The sequence below is a fragment of the Pelodiscus sinensis genome, chromosome 18, assembly GCF_049634645.1.
Source record: "Pelodiscus sinensis isolate JC-2024 chromosome 18, ASM4963464v1, whole genome shotgun sequence".
Taxonomy (NCBI): Eukaryota; Metazoa; Chordata; order Testudines; family Trionychidae; genus Pelodiscus; species Pelodiscus sinensis.
In genome coordinates this window covers 14,113,736-14,132,388 of record NC_134728.1, presented here as the reverse complement: position 1 = coordinate 14,132,388, position 18,653 = coordinate 14,113,736, and the positions used below count along the sequence as shown (strand labels likewise).

The 18,653-nt window shown below is 42.7% G+C and overlaps 1 protein-coding gene across 2 annotated transcripts in view; it reads left to right on the top strand.

Annotated features, from left to right (window-relative positions):
• The window catches only part of RBM38 (RNA binding motif protein 38), a 165,091-nt gene that overhangs the window by 139,430 nt on the left and 7,008 nt on the right, over positions 1-18,653 (top strand). The gene's annotated exons all lie outside the window — the stretch shown is intronic.

Below are 18,653 nucleotides of genomic sequence, written 5' to 3'. Positions count from 1 at the left end.
GTGGCTAGTGAAGCCATACCCTAAGATGTTTTTTAAAAATGCAAATGTTTCAACCACAGCCAGAGAAATGATTTCATTTTAAAATAAACTGTCCAAAGGCAATGAGTGAGGTACAAGATTCCTATATTGAGGTCAACCTCATTTTACAGTAGCAAAGCACATAGAAAAGAATTAGTTCTTCACCCAACCCTGTTAGCACCCTTCCATTACTGAAAATACTAATGTAAACAATTTTAAAAACTTAACACTGTGCTCATAGACTATGCTCATCAGCACTGTATTCTAGAACACATTTTATGGACAAGTTTTTAATTCCTCGTGAATAGGTTGAGAATGGAAATATTTGCAGGACACGAAAGAAACTTCTACAACAAGACTTCCTTTGGCATGCTCGATTACATATATGCCTATATAGTATAGTGGCACAAACAGCTCCCATTTCCATCTCTACAACCCCTTTGACTTCCCTGAATTTGCTCTGGCATCAGAGAAAGGCGAACTCAGCTCAGAGCATGTTTGCTTTGCATTAGTCATACCAAAACCAACACAGAATAGTTCAGAGCAGAGTGCAGCAGCTTCATGCAAGTGTACACTGAGAATTGTACTTACAATGTCTGTTTTGTTAGTCATGCATGAATATTTATGAACAAATTAGTAGATTGCTGCTTTGAATGTGGCCCAGGTCATCAGCAGCTGAAAGGGATTATCATCTGACTGCTGCTAAATTGCCTGTTGGAAATGAGTGGAGTAGTCTTCATCCATTTCCTAGTGGACGAAATGTTTAAAACACCATCACAACGTGCATTTTTATAGGCAGTCTGAGGCGTGAGGAAGCTCGCAATACTGTAGCTGCGTGATGCGTGGGAGAATTTAGGATGTTGTTATTATTACCAATCCATGCTACTTGTATTGCGTTATCACCTACTCATAGGGAAGGACCCCTAGCATTAGGCGCTGCACAGACAGAGCTAACAGATAGTCCCTGCTACAAACAGGTCACCATCAATGTTCTCTCTATTTTTTTCCATCCACATGTGGAATAAATTGTGTTATGTGCACTGACGCACATGTGGATGTGCACCACCAGGATGTGCACCACCAAGTTCTCAGCTTACAGGGAATACTGGTCACCACATAAGTGAGAGGTTACAATGTGACCAAGAGCAGCTGCTGACAATCACACACTTGTTACAAGCACCAAAATCAGCTTTCAGTTTCAGAACAAATATGAACGTTACTTAGGTGAGGGTATAGTCACTGACTATGGAGGTGGGGCTAATTGCTGGTTTTTGTTGTGCACCTGCCAAAGGGAAAACATCAATGGGCAGCTCAGGTAGGATGACCAGATTTTCAAAGTGACTGAGGACACCAAAGAATGAGCCAGTGTCAATGTGTAGGAGAAGGAAGAAAACCTCCATCAGCTCAGCAGAGCAAGTCCACTCTGCCTTTTCTCCTGGAGCACTCTGTGTCTTGAACTCTCTGGGGAGGCAGAGGAGACAGCATGTGGGATATGCTCAATGGAAGTGTAGGGGAAGGACACACTGTCAAATTTGGATGGACATGGTAGAGCTGCTGGCTGCTAATTTCAGCAACTCAGATGGCCACCAATATGTTCAGGTGGCCAGAGCCCTACTTCACTGTTCCCTCTAATTTTTTCTACCCATGTGTGGAATAAATTTTGTTATGGGCATGGAGGCATGTGCAGGTGTGCACCACCGGTAGAAACACATGCTGCTAGCTGTGGGCGCTCTGTTAATCAGCTGGGTCACATTTGAATCTCTCCTGGGGGGCTGTCCAAATGCTCAGCTTATAGGAAACACTGTCTAGGACCTAGCTGTACGTAATCCCCACTGAGGTCAATAAGAGCTTTATATGCGTGCTGAGTACAATGGGTGGCCCTAATGAGCCATGTGCCCTTGGACAGCAGCTTGACATCTGTTTAACTACAGAATAAAAGCATCTCTCTGGGCAGAGATCACATTAGGAGATTGGCGGTTTCATAAAACAAGATAAGAGATTAATACAATCTGATCATGCTAAACCAGTGACACTGCTGCTGTACTTCAAGTGTCTGTCTTCATACCCTATTATTAAACAGTATGATGCCACTAAGGGCTGCTTCATAAGGTATTTAATATAAAATGGCGAAAAACCAGGAAATGTCAACATCAGCAGTTTGCTTCCTTTTTTTAAAACATTTGCACAGCACCAGGCGAGCTGACAGACTTGAGGCCCCTGGGAAAGGTGGGGGGGATTCAGCTCCACTCTCCCAGAAGGGGCAGTACCTCAGGCAGAAGGGGTGGGGCCAGGACAGCCAGCTCTCAGCCGTGCCTGGGCTGTGCCTCTCTCCCACCCTCAGCAGTGTCCAGAACACGCCACCCAGGGCTCTGCAGTGCACTGGACGGGGCTCCAGCTGCAGCTGCTATAGCAACATCAGGGCAGGGAGCCCCGGACCTCTTTGAATTGCCTGGCCCCAGAGCAGTTGCCCCCTTCTCCCTCCCCTACTGGCAGGCCTGCTCAACACCTATCCTGATGGGGGTCCTTCTGCTTCTCCTCTAAGAGAAATGACCATTTTTAATAGTTATGGTATTATTTCTGCAGACATTCCATCTGACTAGCTTCCCTTTCTAGATCCCCAACAATATACACCTCCATCCCAAACAATTAATGATAAATAGGAACACAACAGTCGGTGCACATCCCTTATGAAAGGTGTAGGGCATGCACAAACGTGCAGGCACACAGAAATCACAGTCAGATTCAGCACCCGTCCTTTATTACATTTGCTTTGGGTGCAGTCAAAAGCCAGGCACGCTGAGATTCTAAGGGAGGGATGATTGTGTTGCTCAGAACAGTGATCAGGCTGGTCAGCTTCCTGATCCCATAAAATTGACAAGAGTCTTTTAAAATCCAAGTGTTTGGGTATTTTCCTGGCAGAGGGGCAACAATCTTCGATTCAGGTTTGTCCAAGAGAGGCGTAATGCTTGGACTGGCGCACAGGCACAGGAAATAGGGATGTATGGAGTGCTGCAGCACCCCCAGCTTTTGCACCCCTGTGTCTGGGGGCCAGCCCCACTGCTGGCTCCTCCAGCTCCAGATCCCAGCCTTGTGGTGGCCCCTGCGGAGCCTTGCCAGTCCCACACACTTTGCTGGTCTCCTGGAATTCTGCCACTGCGGGCTCTGCCATCCCCCTGTGTTCCCATCACCTGTCAGCCCCATGGGCTCTGATGGTCATTGGGGTACTGCCACCCATCAGCCTTGGGGCCTCACCTTTGGCCCATGGCTCTGCGGATGCCCCCAACTGTGGTCCAGCCTGAGGCGGTGAGGGTTGTCAACTCTCCCAGACTGGACGCCATTTGCAACAATGGAGTCTGGTCTGGGAAAGTTGGCAACCCAATCTCAACATATCTCATGGAGTGGAGTGAGGGGAGGAGCAGCTCAGCAACCTCACCCCAAAAATAGTTCCTGCATCACTGGACTGGTGCTCATCCTAGGGCAGGCTCTGACCCTTTGGTTTTGTTTGGGTGCAGAGACAGAGATTAAAAATAGGTTTTGCTGGACCTCAGGATCCAGCCCTAACTCCCTTCCCCATCATATCTACAGCTAGCTATCTGGATCCTGGTACCATCCATTCTGCAGCTGACAGCACAGGAGTGTCAGTAGCATTGGGATCTGGCCAAGGGTGGTACAGGGTGAGTGAGAGAGAAGTGGCTGAGAGTAATGCACTATGAGTACGAAGCTCAGCTGGCAGACGGACCTGTAGGCTAGAAGGTGACTGGGATCTGTGCCTGGGCAGAGCTGGGGGAAAGAATTGAAGCTGTAATGGATTGCCAGTCAGTCTTCCCTCTCTGCTGCAAACCACGATAGAGAATCTGGCCTTTTAAAATATGCATAGTAATATAGTTGAGCATATTTAGCAAATCCGTTTGATCGCTTTTTGGGGGGGGGGGTAATATTTTCAGAATTAAATGCATGCAAAATTATCATCACAAGTAAAATCTTGGTCAACGATGGTGCAAATGACGAATTCAACCTCTAATTGGAAATGTTTGCATCTGGTTACTGTCATTGCATTGTCCTTCTGCAGTAACTGTGAGCACAAAGTGAGGCATGGAAATGCACTCAAGACATTTGCAAGTACGTGTGCAATTCTGAAAGGGTAGCTCCAATATGTAAACCTTATCAAAAGAGATCAAAAGGGCAGTACACAGGAAAAATTAACATGCTAAAATCACCATTGCAAAGCTGAACGCCATCATGCAGTCTAAGGGATTATGAAATGTTCCTTGGTGCATGTTTGTGCAGCGTATTTTTAAAACATGCTCTGAGTGTTTAGAATATGCACAATGAATATTAAACAAAGACTCGAATTTCCCCGTCCTGGTGCCTGGAAGGAACACTGCCTTCTGTCTGGCATGTAGTGACCTTTCGGAATATTTTTAGGCAATGTCCTATACACAATATGTTTTGCATGAATGACTCCTGCCCAGATATCAGCCAATATTAAATATGAGAGACTCCGTCCTTTCTATAATTTTGGAAGAAAAATTTTTGAAGACCAGGAGCAGGATTTAAGGGTTGCATAATTTTAGCCTTTGTTTGAGCCTAATAGATACTCTGAAAATAAGCCCCAGATAAAGGAATTCACCATTTCCCCTTAATTGTAGAGAAAGCCTCTAAAATAATGGGAAAAGGGAACTGGACAGAATACGAGGATTATGAAATCTCACTTTAGATCTCAATTTTAGATCATCAGAGAACTGCCTTGTAAAGAGAGAGCACTACAATTCACTGTAGAGAACAGATTTGTATTTTTCAGTATTAAAAAATATTCCTCAACGCTACATAGGAGTTATTCCTCAAAAAAAACAACTAAAATAAAAAAGAGAGAACACAGAGACAGCCTAATACGCAGCCACTAGCATGGCTCTCCCACGCGCAAAAAGAATCCAAACTCTGTAATCCACCCTCAATGTATTATTGGATCTGAGCCAGTGAGATAGTAAAACCTATGTACAAATGTAAGACAAATCTAGGAAATGACCACAAGAAATTAGATTGGTATCATATGCAGGAGATGGAATTAGACAGAAGACCATAGTTACATGTTGTGGTGTTTTTAGCACGAGTGGCTAGGGCCACATTTTATATCTCATTTGCAAGATGAGTATGTATGGACCATCCTTCCAGTTTAGCTCTCAGGAGGATTTTTGAGCACTCTCCTGAAAGTTTGGAAATCACCTCTCTTGATGGAAAAATTTAAAGATTCAGATGTTGCAAGTCTTATGGGCCAAAGGTCTATTTAATAATCTTAATTAAACTTTATGGAGGCTAGGAGAGGGACAAACCACCTTGATGCTTTTTGTAGATTTCTCCAAACACCACATAAGATTTCTCCAAACACCACACCATGAGGGCAGAGGACTAGACTCGACGATCTCTCGAGGTCCCTTCCAGTCCTAGTATTCTATGATAAGCATCTTGCTTATCCTTCCAGCCTATGGTCTGGTCAGGAAAGAGTTATGGCATGTGTGCTTGATTTGACACAAACCTTAAATATGACCATGTATGTAAAATGATAATATACCTCCAGACAGTCTGAAAAGTGTTCATTATACTTTAAAAAACCCACCCTGCTTGTACTCTTTCTATCTCTACCCACACACATTCTCTAGAATATATGAATAAACTACTGAACTGAGTTTTCACTCATGTCTTTTGTTCACCAGTATAACTGTTCTGACTTCAAGGAAATTACTCCTGATTTACACTGGTATAAATGAGAACAGAATTATCATAGCAGCTGATGGAACATGAATGCCTGTACTTGCTCTACAGACAGAACCCTGTGCACACTGGTACAGTAATTATGTAGCAAACAAAGAGCTATTGGGAAGCTTATTAAGTGATCACCCCACAAAGCAGAGAACTAAAACAGGGGATGCAGGATTCCAGTCTTGTTCTTATCCCCATGCAAAGAAAAAAGCAGAAAACAAAACATTAATAAGCAGCATATTAAAGGTCAGCAGAGTTTAGGATTGGTTTTACTCATTTTGCCAGGGTTTAAAATAAGAGGGGGAGGAACTGCTGGAGAATATTACTGATGTAAAAAGAGAACAGGATATGATTGTGTAAAGGACTGCTGGCTTTAGGTGACACCAGCAAGCAGTTTTGCTCCCTGTTTCATCATAAATTATGTTCTCTATTAAAAGTATTTAAAAAAAATCTTTCTACCACTCAAGACTGATAGCTGAAATAAAAATTATAATTTTGAAGTGGCTTTAATTTTAATGTGCACAGGACCAGATTCACTGTTATTACGCAGGGAGATCTAAATACACCTCTCAGTGCTTCAAGGACTTATTGCAGGCAAAGATATGGTATATGTTCACTTTTATCTTCCTTTGGGATTTCCACTTGAGATGGGAGAAGCAGTTTTAATTCATGGCCAGTTCCAACAACAGAGGCTCCTGAAGAGAACCACTGAACAAGGTGAATCTTTGCAGGGGCTTCTGCCAGGAACCTTTTCTGTTAGAATGCTAAAGTCTTGGTTCTACTTGCTTTCTGTGGGTACATCTACACTATGAACTAATGTCGAGTTAAGATACGCAACTTCAGCTACATTAATTATGTAGCTAAAGTTGAAATAGCTTGATTTGGCTTTTGGCACTGTCTACACAGCAGGAAGTTGAAGGAAGAACACTCTTCCTTTGACTTCCCTTACTCCTCGTGAAATGGGAATTCAGAGTAAGAAGCCCGTTATTTTTAAATAATTTCAAAATGGACTTGCTGTGTAGATGCACACTTTGTTATTTTGAAATAACATGAGTTATTTTGAAACAAATGAGCAGTGTAGACATAGCCTGTGAGTCCCACTGGCACAGATCATGGTCTGAATCTACCCCCCTGGTATTTGAATGTTTCTGAAAATTCTAATATAGCAAGTCCCTTTTAGCCCAGTGAGGCAGAGTCTCAGGCCACCAACTCTCAGTTCTCACTAGATCTTGGTTATATTTAACACTAGTGTAAATCTCATGTGGAAATCCCAGCATCAGTTCCCAACTCACAACTGTGCATGACTCTTATATCCTCTACCAGTTCAGCAGTCCTACTGGTTTTACTCTCAGAAATCTTTTGCAAGTTTCTGCTCGAGTACAGTTTGTTAATGAAGTATATGTTAAATTATCTAGTGAAAATGCTGAAATCATCCTGTGATGCCTTTCAATAAATCAGTTGGAAAGCTACTGCATCTGTAGCATCTCTTTTACACAAGAGAACTGAGATTAGACTCTTCTGGGGTAATGGTGCCACCACCAGATAATAATTAGAACTGATTCAAACACAGAAATCTTGCATTATGGTTTTTTGCTTACGTTTTTCAACTATCTGACATTGAAAGATTTTTCAAAAGTATCAGCAGCAATATGGAATTTAAAGCTGACCTGCAGAAGGGGGGGGGGGGGGGAAGAGGATTTGTGACACTCCTTGATTTTTTTTTATGACACAACAATCTGAAAAGTATTTGCAAATTTAAATTTAGGGAGAAGAGAAGTCTGTACTTATGTTTTTAAATTGAAATTCAGGTTTTGTCTAGCTTGAAAGACTCTAAGGAACTGAAGAAAGTTAAATAATGATAACAGCAAACTCAAAGCTGAGAAAATGAAACAATGGAAACTTTTGGAGAACCTAATTCGAACTACCTACTCCGTGCCGCGTGTAGCCGCGGGCACGGAGTCCGCACTAAGGGGGATTTAAAAATGGCAGCGCCCAGCAAGATGCAAATGAAGCCCGGGATATTTAAATCCTGGGCTTCATTTGCAACTTCGAATGCCTACATTAGCCACCCTAGTTCGAACATACCCTATGTCAGCTTCATGGGTGTTCCTTTCACATCCTCTCAAATAAAAATGAGCAAAACCCATAAGGTGTTTGGTCTAACCTGTAGTCCGAACTGTTAATTGCCTGGTCAGCTGAGGCTCTGAACACTTTTTCACACAACAATCCTCACAACACCTAAACACACAGTCACAAACCCAAACAGTGATAGAAAAGTAGGAGCTTGTTGGAAAACATCTCCCCCCCCCCAAACTGTAGACCTTTTGGTGAAAAAATGAAACGTTTCAATATGAAAATGTGGCCAAGGCACCTCATGGGAGTTGTTCAAGTACCTCATGCTTTCATTTTCCCCATAGGCCAGGCTACCCGGTTAAACTACATCTCCCATAATGCACCACTGCTTACCCTCTGGTTCATCATGGGGCTGAAAAAAACAATGTTCTCTTCAAAAGCCTGTACCATAGGTCTGAACTGGAGTTACCTGGTTTGATTCCATAAGACTTTCTGGTTCTGTCCTGCAAAATCTGGAGTTTCATTGCTCAAAGCGAATCTGCCAAATCCTCCTCCGTTACTACCACTTCTCCTGACCAATCCAACAGAATATCTGGTTGGGAAACCCAAAGCAAAGCAAAAGGTCTACACAAAGCTTTAGTTTTTTCAGAACATTTCCCCTTGCTGCAGTTAGTCCCCCAACCCAACCTGAATTTTGAGCCTGTCAGCTCAAGGTGACCAACAATCTACAGGATGTGCATCCTACACAATTCCTATATCTTATCATGAATGCAGTTAAGCAAACTATTAGTATTCATAAACTGAGAACTTAAATGCCAAATAATACCACAAAACTCATGCTATGGAACTATGGGTAAGCAATATTATACTTCATGTAAATAAAGTCTGAGAGCTGCTAGATTTTACTCTTTTTCCTATAGGGGCGTCAGACACTTCATCTTTCTAAGGGCAGGTCTACACTACAAGGACAGGTCAATCTAAGCAATGCAATTTGATTACGTTATTAGCATAACTCAAATTGATGTAGCTTAGACCTATTTACCATGTGGTCCACACTGGGGGATAGGGGTTCAACAGAAAAAAACTCTCTTGTCAATTTCTCTTACTCATCTCATTCTGTTGGAGTACTGGAGTCAACAGGAGAGTGATCAGCAGTCCATTAGGTGGGTCTTTGCTAGATGTGCTAAATTGACTGCTGCTGGATTGATCGCTGCAACATCAATCTACCCTGTAGTAGAGATGAGCAGTAAGGCTTCTAACTCTGGGGCTTACATTTCTAAAGGGAAAGAGGAAACAACAAACAGAAAAAACAAACACAATCTTCTGTCTTTCTTTCTGTGCATCACGAAGAAGCTATAAAAATTATAAATAACCCTTTCAAAAAGCAATCCTATTCAATTCACCTTTAAAATGGGTTAGGAAAGTACACCTTTAGATTCTAAAATACACCTTTCTTGCTCATTTTGTTGAAAGATAGCAAGAAAGGTGTATAACCATGCAGTCTAGAATCTACCAATATATGAGGATTTCATCACTCCTGAACTGTACAAATGAACTTGTTGAAGTCAACCCATATTGATAGGCATCAGCAATGAATTTAAAAACCGCAGTTCAATGAATGAGGTGTATTCTGCCTCTTATTTGAATGGCCAGAGTGCTATTGCTATGCAAGTCACTAATATATAGCCCAAAACTGAAGCTATGTATACGCAAATCTCACCGGTGAATAGTCTTTTTCTGCTAGAGGTAAATCATTTAAAGTTAAAATTAAAATAAATTCAAATGTAGAGTACATGCTGCAGTACACATGTGATGGCAACCAGTAATCAGGAAAAGCTAATCTACTGGAAAATTGTCCTGGTCAAAATGCGGGGGGAAAGAGGAGAGATTTCACATAAAGAAAGAGCAGCTGGTTAGAATAAGGGCTGAACAATTCAGTGTGGATATAAAATAAGAACTGGCACTAACCTTTGTGCACACCTGAAAGAACCTTAAGTGAATCTTAATGAGGGGAAGGAAAGGAAAGGCTTGGACAATTTTTCTTATCACATTTTTTTGTGTCTCTATGCTTTTTTGTTCCTTATGACAAAAGTCCCAGGAGAAATCTCTTCTCAAGAGCATTTCTAGACTGAGCAGAAGCAGGGAGTATAAGCCTCTTTTTGTGGAGTTCTACCCTGTTTTTGCATAATGTACAGGCATATAGTTGTTTGGATTTGGTGAAACATCAGGTAAACTTTACGATTCTTATCTAACCCATATGTCTAAACCTTTTAAAAAGTGCTTTTCTTAGCCTGGCTAACATCATTAGGAGAGACAGAGTCCCAAGGCTAGAAAAACTCCTTTTGTCAGTGTATGCTACCTTTACACTAGGGGTTATGATGACATAACTATGCCAACACAGGCTGTGTAGTGTAGATGTAGCCTAAGAAAAATCAGATTTTCAGTAAATGAAGACTTTTAATAATTTCAAAAAGAAATGTTGTTAAAATGTTTAAAAATATTGTTTAAAAATCATGAAAAACATTGTCAAGAATCAGAGGGGTAGCCGTGTTAGTCTGAATCTGCAAAAGCGGCGAGGAGTCTTGTGGCACCTTATAGACTAACTGAAGTGTAGGAGCATAAGCTTTCGTGGGCAAAGACCCACTTCGTCACTTTGCCCACTAAAGCTTATGCTCCTACACTTCAGTTAGTCTATAAGGTGCCACAGGACTCCTCGCCGCTTTATGAAAAACATTGTGAAAAATGGAAAAGGATCCATTTCAAACAGTGGAAAACAACTCTGGAATTTTGAAAAAGAAATGTGAAATTGTTTTCCCATTGTTCAAGTAGCTTTACACGTGATTTGTGTGGTCATCCCAGCCAGAGCTATCTTCAGTAGCAGTTCCACATATTATACAAGTGCTCTCAATTAGGATAGCTCTTGCTATGTGACATCCTGATCCAGAAGCCACTGAAGTCTTTGACTTTAAGGTTAGACCTTACAGAATGTACTTTACATCAAGTATTCTCATCACTATATTTCCCTGTTCAGTGAGGTAGGGATGGTCCAGTGATTGGAGCACTGGCTGGTTTGGGCAATGTCCCTGCACTGCCACAGACTCCCTATGTTACATTGGGCAAGTCACTTAGTACCTTTGTGCTTCAGCTCCCCATCAGTAAAACAGATAATAACAGTGCTCTACTTCACTGGGATGTTGTGAAGATAAATACATTAAAGATTGTGAGACAATCAAATTTGATGGCAATAGGAGCCTTATTAGTACTGTAGCTACATCTGTCCTATTTTTATTTTATATAAATTTAGTTCGAAGGAGACCAAAATTACATCTGATTCTGATCTCACACATGTTTTTACCAGTGTAACTGAGATCATGTTCTTAATTACACCAATGTAATTCTGGAGTAACTCCACTGACTTCAATGGTCATTCCAGATTCACTCTAGTGTAAAGGAGACCAGCATCTGGGGGAAAAGATCATTTTAAAAAAATGACTTACCATTTTTGAATGTTACAATGTCCCTGTGAAATACATATTCCCTATCAAGCTGGCATTAGCAGTTCTGATCTTAAGCTGGCTTTAGATAAACTTTTAAATGACTGATGAGGAACACCCTTGATAAGCCTTGGGAAACCCTCATTACACAATCTCAATGTGAAGTTACTGGTTGCCATCACTGCATTCACAATATTGCACCTGCATATTTTATTTCACACACAAAGGGTCAAAAGCTTTCCAGCAGGCTGCCTCGTTGCACATAATGCATTGGAAAAAAGAACTCAAAGGAGCTGTTTGCTGTAATTTCCTGCAATTTAAGACTATTTTTAAAACTTTTGCTGCCAAACCCCCATCTGCCTGTCACACTCTTACTAAATTTTTACCATCAAAACACAGTAATTTATTAGAGTTCAAATCCAACTGGTTATTTGAATGTCTCAGCTTTAAATACTACTCAGCCACTTGATCTGCACTACATTTTGGGGCTCTCTATAATTAATATTGTTTCTTAAGACAGTAAAAGTAAGGGGACTATTTGTGTGCAGCTCCATATTAACTCTTTTAATACCTCTCTGAGTAAAATTACAGTGATGGCCAGGTTTTTCTGTGTCTGGCAATGAGTGAGCCACAAAATTGTGTGCACATCTGCTGACACTCTACAATCTCACGTTGGCACCAAATTGAGCAAGTTATGAGCTTCGCTAACGTTTACAGATGTAATTAGACTATTTGTGTGATCAGACTTTAGCTTGTTTATATAAAGGTGGGTGTCTTGTGTGGACTCAACAGGTGCATCTATGTGTGTGTGGGTTTGAGGGAGGCATTTTGGGAACAATGGAGCTGAGAGGTCCAGGGGAATTGGGGTGAGGAGAAGCAGAGGAATTGGAGCTCTTAGGTGAGATGATGGGACTCTGAGCGTTCTCTGGCAGTCTCTGAGGGCTTTGGGAAATGTCAAATTGAATTTTTGGGACAGAAAGTGAAGTTGTGGGAAGTGATTAGGCCATTGGAACATTAAGACCTACGGGCTCTTTCGCAGGAAAGGGTGCATGTGTGCACACATATGTGTGCTGGGGAGCTGAGGGGGCATATTGAGGCCAAAAGGTTTCATGGCTATTGGGTGACAATCCATTTGGCTCGGGCAACAAAAATCCTGATGTTTAGGGTGACCATATTTCCCTATGCTCCATACGGGACACCTAGTAAAATTACTTGTATTCAAGTGAGTTCAGTGGCAATTCATCAGAACTCCGCAGTACATATGGTCACAACAACATCAAATGGACTAAGCCCCTGTTTAAAAGAAATGCTGTGGAACTGGAGTCTTTTTATTGACCTTCTTATTTTTCAGGTTTGCCTGGGGAGAAGTGACAGACACCCTCCCACACACCTCTCACACAAGGATGGGGTGACTGACTGACCTGATCCAACACTTCCTGGTGCTTTACACTCTCCATGCCTGGCTGGCCCCCCAGAATGAACCCACCTCTCTTGATACCTGGCACCATGTCTTCTGGAGGCAATATGTGAGGGGGGGGGCACACAGGGGCATAGCCCCCCCCCCCCATTTCTGTCATGATTTACATCAGAGTGTGGCCAGCAGCAGCCTTTCGTCGCTGTGTACGAGAGAAGGGATGGGAGCTGCTTCCAGCTAAAGGGGCATTGAAGTAGGTGTGTGTTGGGGGGGAGGTAAAAATGACCTGCCTGTGTATTGGGGAGGTCATTTCTTCCCTCTCCCACCCTCCTCACGCTCACATGTTGCTTTGACCAGCTTGTCCCTTCCAGTCTGCACAGTGTAGAAAGGCAGCTAACACCACCAAGCTTCAGCCAACCCAGCCAGAGAGGTGGCTCAGCAGGGGAGGGGAGCTAAGGGACAGAGCAGCCCAGCATGCCCTGGGGGTGAAGAGGGTGCTGTGCCCTTGCCCTGTGAAACCTGCTGGGTTGAGGCACAAACAGGCTGAAAATAGCTTCCACCATGCCACTGCAGAGCTTAGCTGGGTAGAGAAGTTTCCCCGTGCCAATGCTGTGTGGGGCTTTGGCACCTGTAGGGCTTGGCTTCTCCTGGCCAGTGCTCTGGGCCATAGGGTCTTTAGCTTTCCCTGGGCGCCAGCCCAGCCAGCGGCAGTGGGGGAAGGAAGGAGTCCGTCAGCCAGGCATTTGGTGAACTGACTGATTTGACCAGGAGCTGGTTCTCTGCACAGCACTAGAGTGGGGATGTGCCCCTCCGGAGAGGATAACGAGGAGCAGCAGGTCTGTAAGGTGAATAGGAGGAGCAGGGAGAGGACAGCAAGAAGGGAAGCATGCGAAGGGCCAAAGGGTGGGCAGCAGAGGTGACACATAACAGGCCACCATCAGCCCACGCTCACCAGCCACCACAGCAAACAGCCAGTGATGGCTGGAAATGGGGTTGGGGTGGGGTGAGGTGGGATGAGAACCTGCTGGCCAAGAGCCAGCATACAGCAGGGACTGCACTGACAGACCAGCAGGGGGAGCTGCTAGCCCCGCATACTGCCACTGTGCGCTTGCTTTCCCACCACCCATGTGAAAAACCCCACACTCACAGCTGATGGGCAAGCAGCTGGTGAGCAAGGATCTGTCCAGCAGCAGGACCCATCAGTACTGATGGGAGGGATGAGACAGAAAACATGGGGTACAAGACTATCCCTTTAAAAACAGGACATTCGGTCACCGTATTGATGTTCTCTCCCAATTTGACCCAGCCCTCTTAGGCTTCATGGCAGCCAACAAGCCTACAAGAGGAAGTGAAGGGTGGATGAAGTTGGGTCAGTGCTTGTCAACACGTCATATCTCAAGAATCATCCCCAGAAGGCTGCCCTGGCTAGTGGGGGCAGACTGAGTTGGACCTACTTCCCTGTCAAAAGAGGAATTTTTTTTCCCTGCCTCACTGACATCTGTCATCCCTGGGTAGCTGTCACAAGTTTATAAACTTGAGTTTTGATTAGCTTTTTTTTGTGGCATTTTCCTTTGTGCTACTTGTTGTCAGAGACTAACTTGAAAACAATATAGTTGGAGGCTGCTATCATCCACTAGACACCAGTCTACAATGTGGTGTAGAATATGGAGAAGCTGGTGTCTGCATTTTTTCCTGGATGTAACAGTATTTACTTTCCTCATAGGCGTACAGGGAGAATTACATTAGTGTTTGCATGGTACTTCTAAGACATGAACCACTGTGAACTTGATCCAGCAGTCTTTACTCACATGAGTATTCCCACTAAAATCTCACTGGCGCAGAGTCAATAGGACTACTAGCTGCAGCATAATCCCTGTCTAAGGGCAAAGATTTATTCCTGTACTAGAATGCCTACACCAGCAGTTACTTAAAGGAAAAACATTCTTCTTTCCCATCAACTTTCTTGGAATCTGATCAGAAAGACATAGAAAAATATAGGAGATTAAGAAAATGGATAAATGGCTTCCAGAAAATACAGTTCTCCCAAAGCCTTTGTGTAATTGTTGTAAGAGTGGAACATGCCTGGACATGCCAACAACCCTCAGAGTGCATTAGAGAGGAACAAGCCTTTGTTTAATGTAGTGCCAGGTAACCCTAGCACCTCGTAATTTTGGCAACCTCTGGTAACCGTGGAAAACCATTATGTAGGACACGTAGCTTGAAAAATGCAGTGTCAGTTTCTCCAGATATACAAAATCGGTTAATAAAAAGGTGGTATTTGTTTTATGAACAGTTGCCTTGCTAAAGTGTGGGCAAGCTGCTGCTTTATGTTGGTTTGCTGCAGTATGGACGCTATTTTCTTGGAAACAAATTATTTTACTTCCTACTGTTTGGGGTGCCCTGCTGTAAAAGAATCTCCTGTTGTTAAATAGTCGGTTACTTAAGAGTGGAAGTGTTTTATGATGTGTGTATTCTTAGAATGTAAATCATTGTTTATCTTGTGAAGCAAGACATGGTTCCTCTGGGTCAACCAGTTCATGCTATTTTAACTCTTGCTTAGTGATGCACTCTCCATTTAGATTAAGTGGGGAAGTCTCTACGAACTGGAATTGACAAGTAGCAATGTTATTCTGTAAGCTTTAGCTACACTCTGCAACATAACTACAAAATGTGTGGATTGTAACCCTTATTAAGAAGCACTGGACCTTACCTTTTGTAGCACTCCAAAGTAGCATGAGATTACATTAGCTGTTTTTTCTTTTGGATGGACATAAAACAGTGACAGTTGAGGCTTTCTCTAGAAAGCCTGAATCAGAAGGAGCAAAATATGGCATAAACAAGACATTTCTTTGTATAGTGTATGTCTTACTAAGAAGTAATACATTTTAATTAATCATTCTCCTTACAAAAATGCTGAGAAGGGGGAAATTGTGCATCACTAAAGCGCTGGTACCATAATAAAGTATTATATCTCCAAAGACAGTTGAAGGTGATAGACAAGTGTAGTCTAATTAATGCAGATATTCTCTGGCCAAGGGGCCCACACACTTTCTAGAGAGTGATACCCCTGAAAATCCAAAGGAGCCACATACACACAGGAAACCACTCATTGGCTGAAGGAGAACATGCCACCTCCTCTTTATATATCCAATTGCCTCTGTTATACAGCAGAAGGGAATACATAGCCTCATAGGATTAAACAGTTTCAAATTATATTCATTTTTTAAACTCACTCTTTCTCCAAAAATCCCAGTTGCATTGGACTGGGAGGGTACATTACAGTCTTGCTACTGTCAGATACTTATAAGTTACTCTTCAAAATAGATTATTAAGCACTAATAAAAACAAAGAAACATTTTCCTTTAAATCCTGTGATTATGTTATAAACAAGAAGTTCCCAATCCAGTCTCTTAACTTTTGAAGAGTGGTATCTGGCTGATTAAACTATATGCACTTTTTCAACCTGATTCTTTTCCTGGTATACTAGAAGTCCATTTAGTGTGTTTTATAAACTAAACTCTACATAAAAGTCTGAATTTTGAAAAAAATCCACGATTAATATGTTTAATGATTTCAGATAATGTACAGTTTCTCTGTCATGGAATCCAAAAAGGGCTTTTTAGTGGTGAAAGCTGTTTCCCTGGTGTAAATCCATAGCACTGGTATTGATTTATACTGGCATTAGTGAGATCAATCTAGACCTTAGTTTTAGGCTATGTAGAAAAATGTTTGTGTGTCTGAAAACTGTAGGTACTGGGGATACTTATACATTTTTTAAACGGGGTACTTTATAAAAAAAAGGTTGAGAAACACTGCTCTAAACCATTCCTTTTGGCCTCCCTGTTTCCTTTCTCCTTTGACAAGTTGGGCAGGCAGGAGTTTTGGTAAAAATATATCAGACATGTGCACACAGTGCCCGCTCTACCTCAGCTGGTGCTGGATAATCAGAGCCTTTAAAGGAGTTGGCATTACTGAGGTGATCGATCCCTCCACGTTTTGTTGTGGATTTTGCAAAGAAAATGCTGGTGTTTTCTATAGGTCACCCACATCTCCCAGTCATAGCAGAGACTTGAGATTAAACATGGCTTTCTCAACTAAAAGTCTTATACATGTTCGGACATTGTGATTGTGAATACCTGGCGAGGTAGTCTGCCAAAGGCAAGGCTGGACTTGAATCTTGATATCTATGGCTTCAGTTGAATGGCTTGTGTGAAATTTGGAAGAGCAGCTCAGAGGTACTTCTCTCCTTTACTTAAGGGTAGAAGCTCACAGCAGCCTGAAGGAAAGAGTCCTTGTGGCAAACTGAAAGCCTCACTTGCAGTGTATCCTCAGCCTTAGGCTACTTATTGCTTAAAGGAAGTGAGGGCGATTCTCATGTTGTGTGTTAGTTTTATTTAGAAGTTTTTTCTGTGTGTTATATTAATAGGTAAGTTAATCTCTTACGTTCACTGACGTAGCAAAGGTGTGGGGGCGGTAATTGCCCTTCTGCTCCCCCATCATACCTCTGTTCGCCTGCTCCTCCTCCATCCACCACCGCCTGCTGAAGCCTCCTCCCTGCATCTGCACCCCCAGCCCGACCTTCCTCCCTCTTCAACAGTGGGATAGTGCCCGCCCCAAACTGGAGGGGATGGGGGAAGATGCAGTACAAGGTCCCCGCCCCCGTCGGGCTTAGCTGTGCACTAGGTTCAGGGCCCTGTCATGTGGTGGCAGAGGGATGTATGTGTGCGGGGGGGGGGGGGGGGAACTGCACATTTTGCTTTTGCCCCCGGGCGCATAACGCCCTCTCTACGCCTCTGTTCCAAAAGAGAAGGTTTTTTCGAAATTTGACCCAGGGTAGACGGGCCTCTTCCAAAAAAACAACAGGAAAAAGGTACACAAAATTGGATTAAAAATTAAGGGCCAAATATTTAAAGGTATTTAGGTGCGCAAAATGCCAGTAGGCCCCAACTTCTATTGACTTCCCATTGAAATCAATGTCAGGTAGGCATCTAGGTGCATTGAAATTCCAATTAGGTACCTATCTACATAATATTTAGTCCTATTACAGTGCAGGGGGGCTAAACGAGATGACCTATCAAGGTCCCTTCCAGTCCTACATTTTGTGATTATACCTATATCTTCAAGTACCCGAATACCTTTAAAAATCTGGCACTCTTATTTATAGGAACCAAATGGTCTCTGCTTGCTCTCCATACCTGCAGGTACGTAAATATGAATTTAGGCTCCTAGTTTTTAAAATGTTAACTAACACTAAATGTACATTTAACAGTGGCAACTGCTAGGTTGAGGCCGGGAATTTGGTTCATTTGTACCTGTCTCTTGTTCTGGTTCTCTAAATCACTTCCTTTGATTCAAACCCAATGTCTAAGATGCTGCAGCATGAGCATCTATGTGGTACACTAAGGGACTGATTCAACAGAAGTTATTGTAATAAGGACATTGGAAGCTGAATACATCAAAGAAGGGGTACAACCAATGTTCCAGGTAGAGTTCCTGTCTGTAGGCTGCTCTTTCTATTATGTTACAGACCCACCACCAGGCAGGTTGAAGAAAGATGAGCCAAGCAGTCTCCAAGCAAGCTGCACTTTCTAAATGCACATTTTGTACCTATCTTACTCATGCTATTTTTTGTATTTGTTGTGGATTCAAAGAAACCAACATATACATATAAGGCAGGGATGGACAACCTCGGCTAGTGAGTGGGCCACATGAATATTCTTTCTTCATCTCAGTGGGCTGCATGATTGTTTTAACCAAGACAATCTCCTGGGATAGGGTAGTTTTGCTAACTGTGCTTGCATACCTAGAGTTTGCGGGGTGTGTCAATTGACCCATAGCAGCACTTCGATTGGATGCAGAGGGAGTGCACAGTTCTCACAATCAGTATGGTGTGCAAT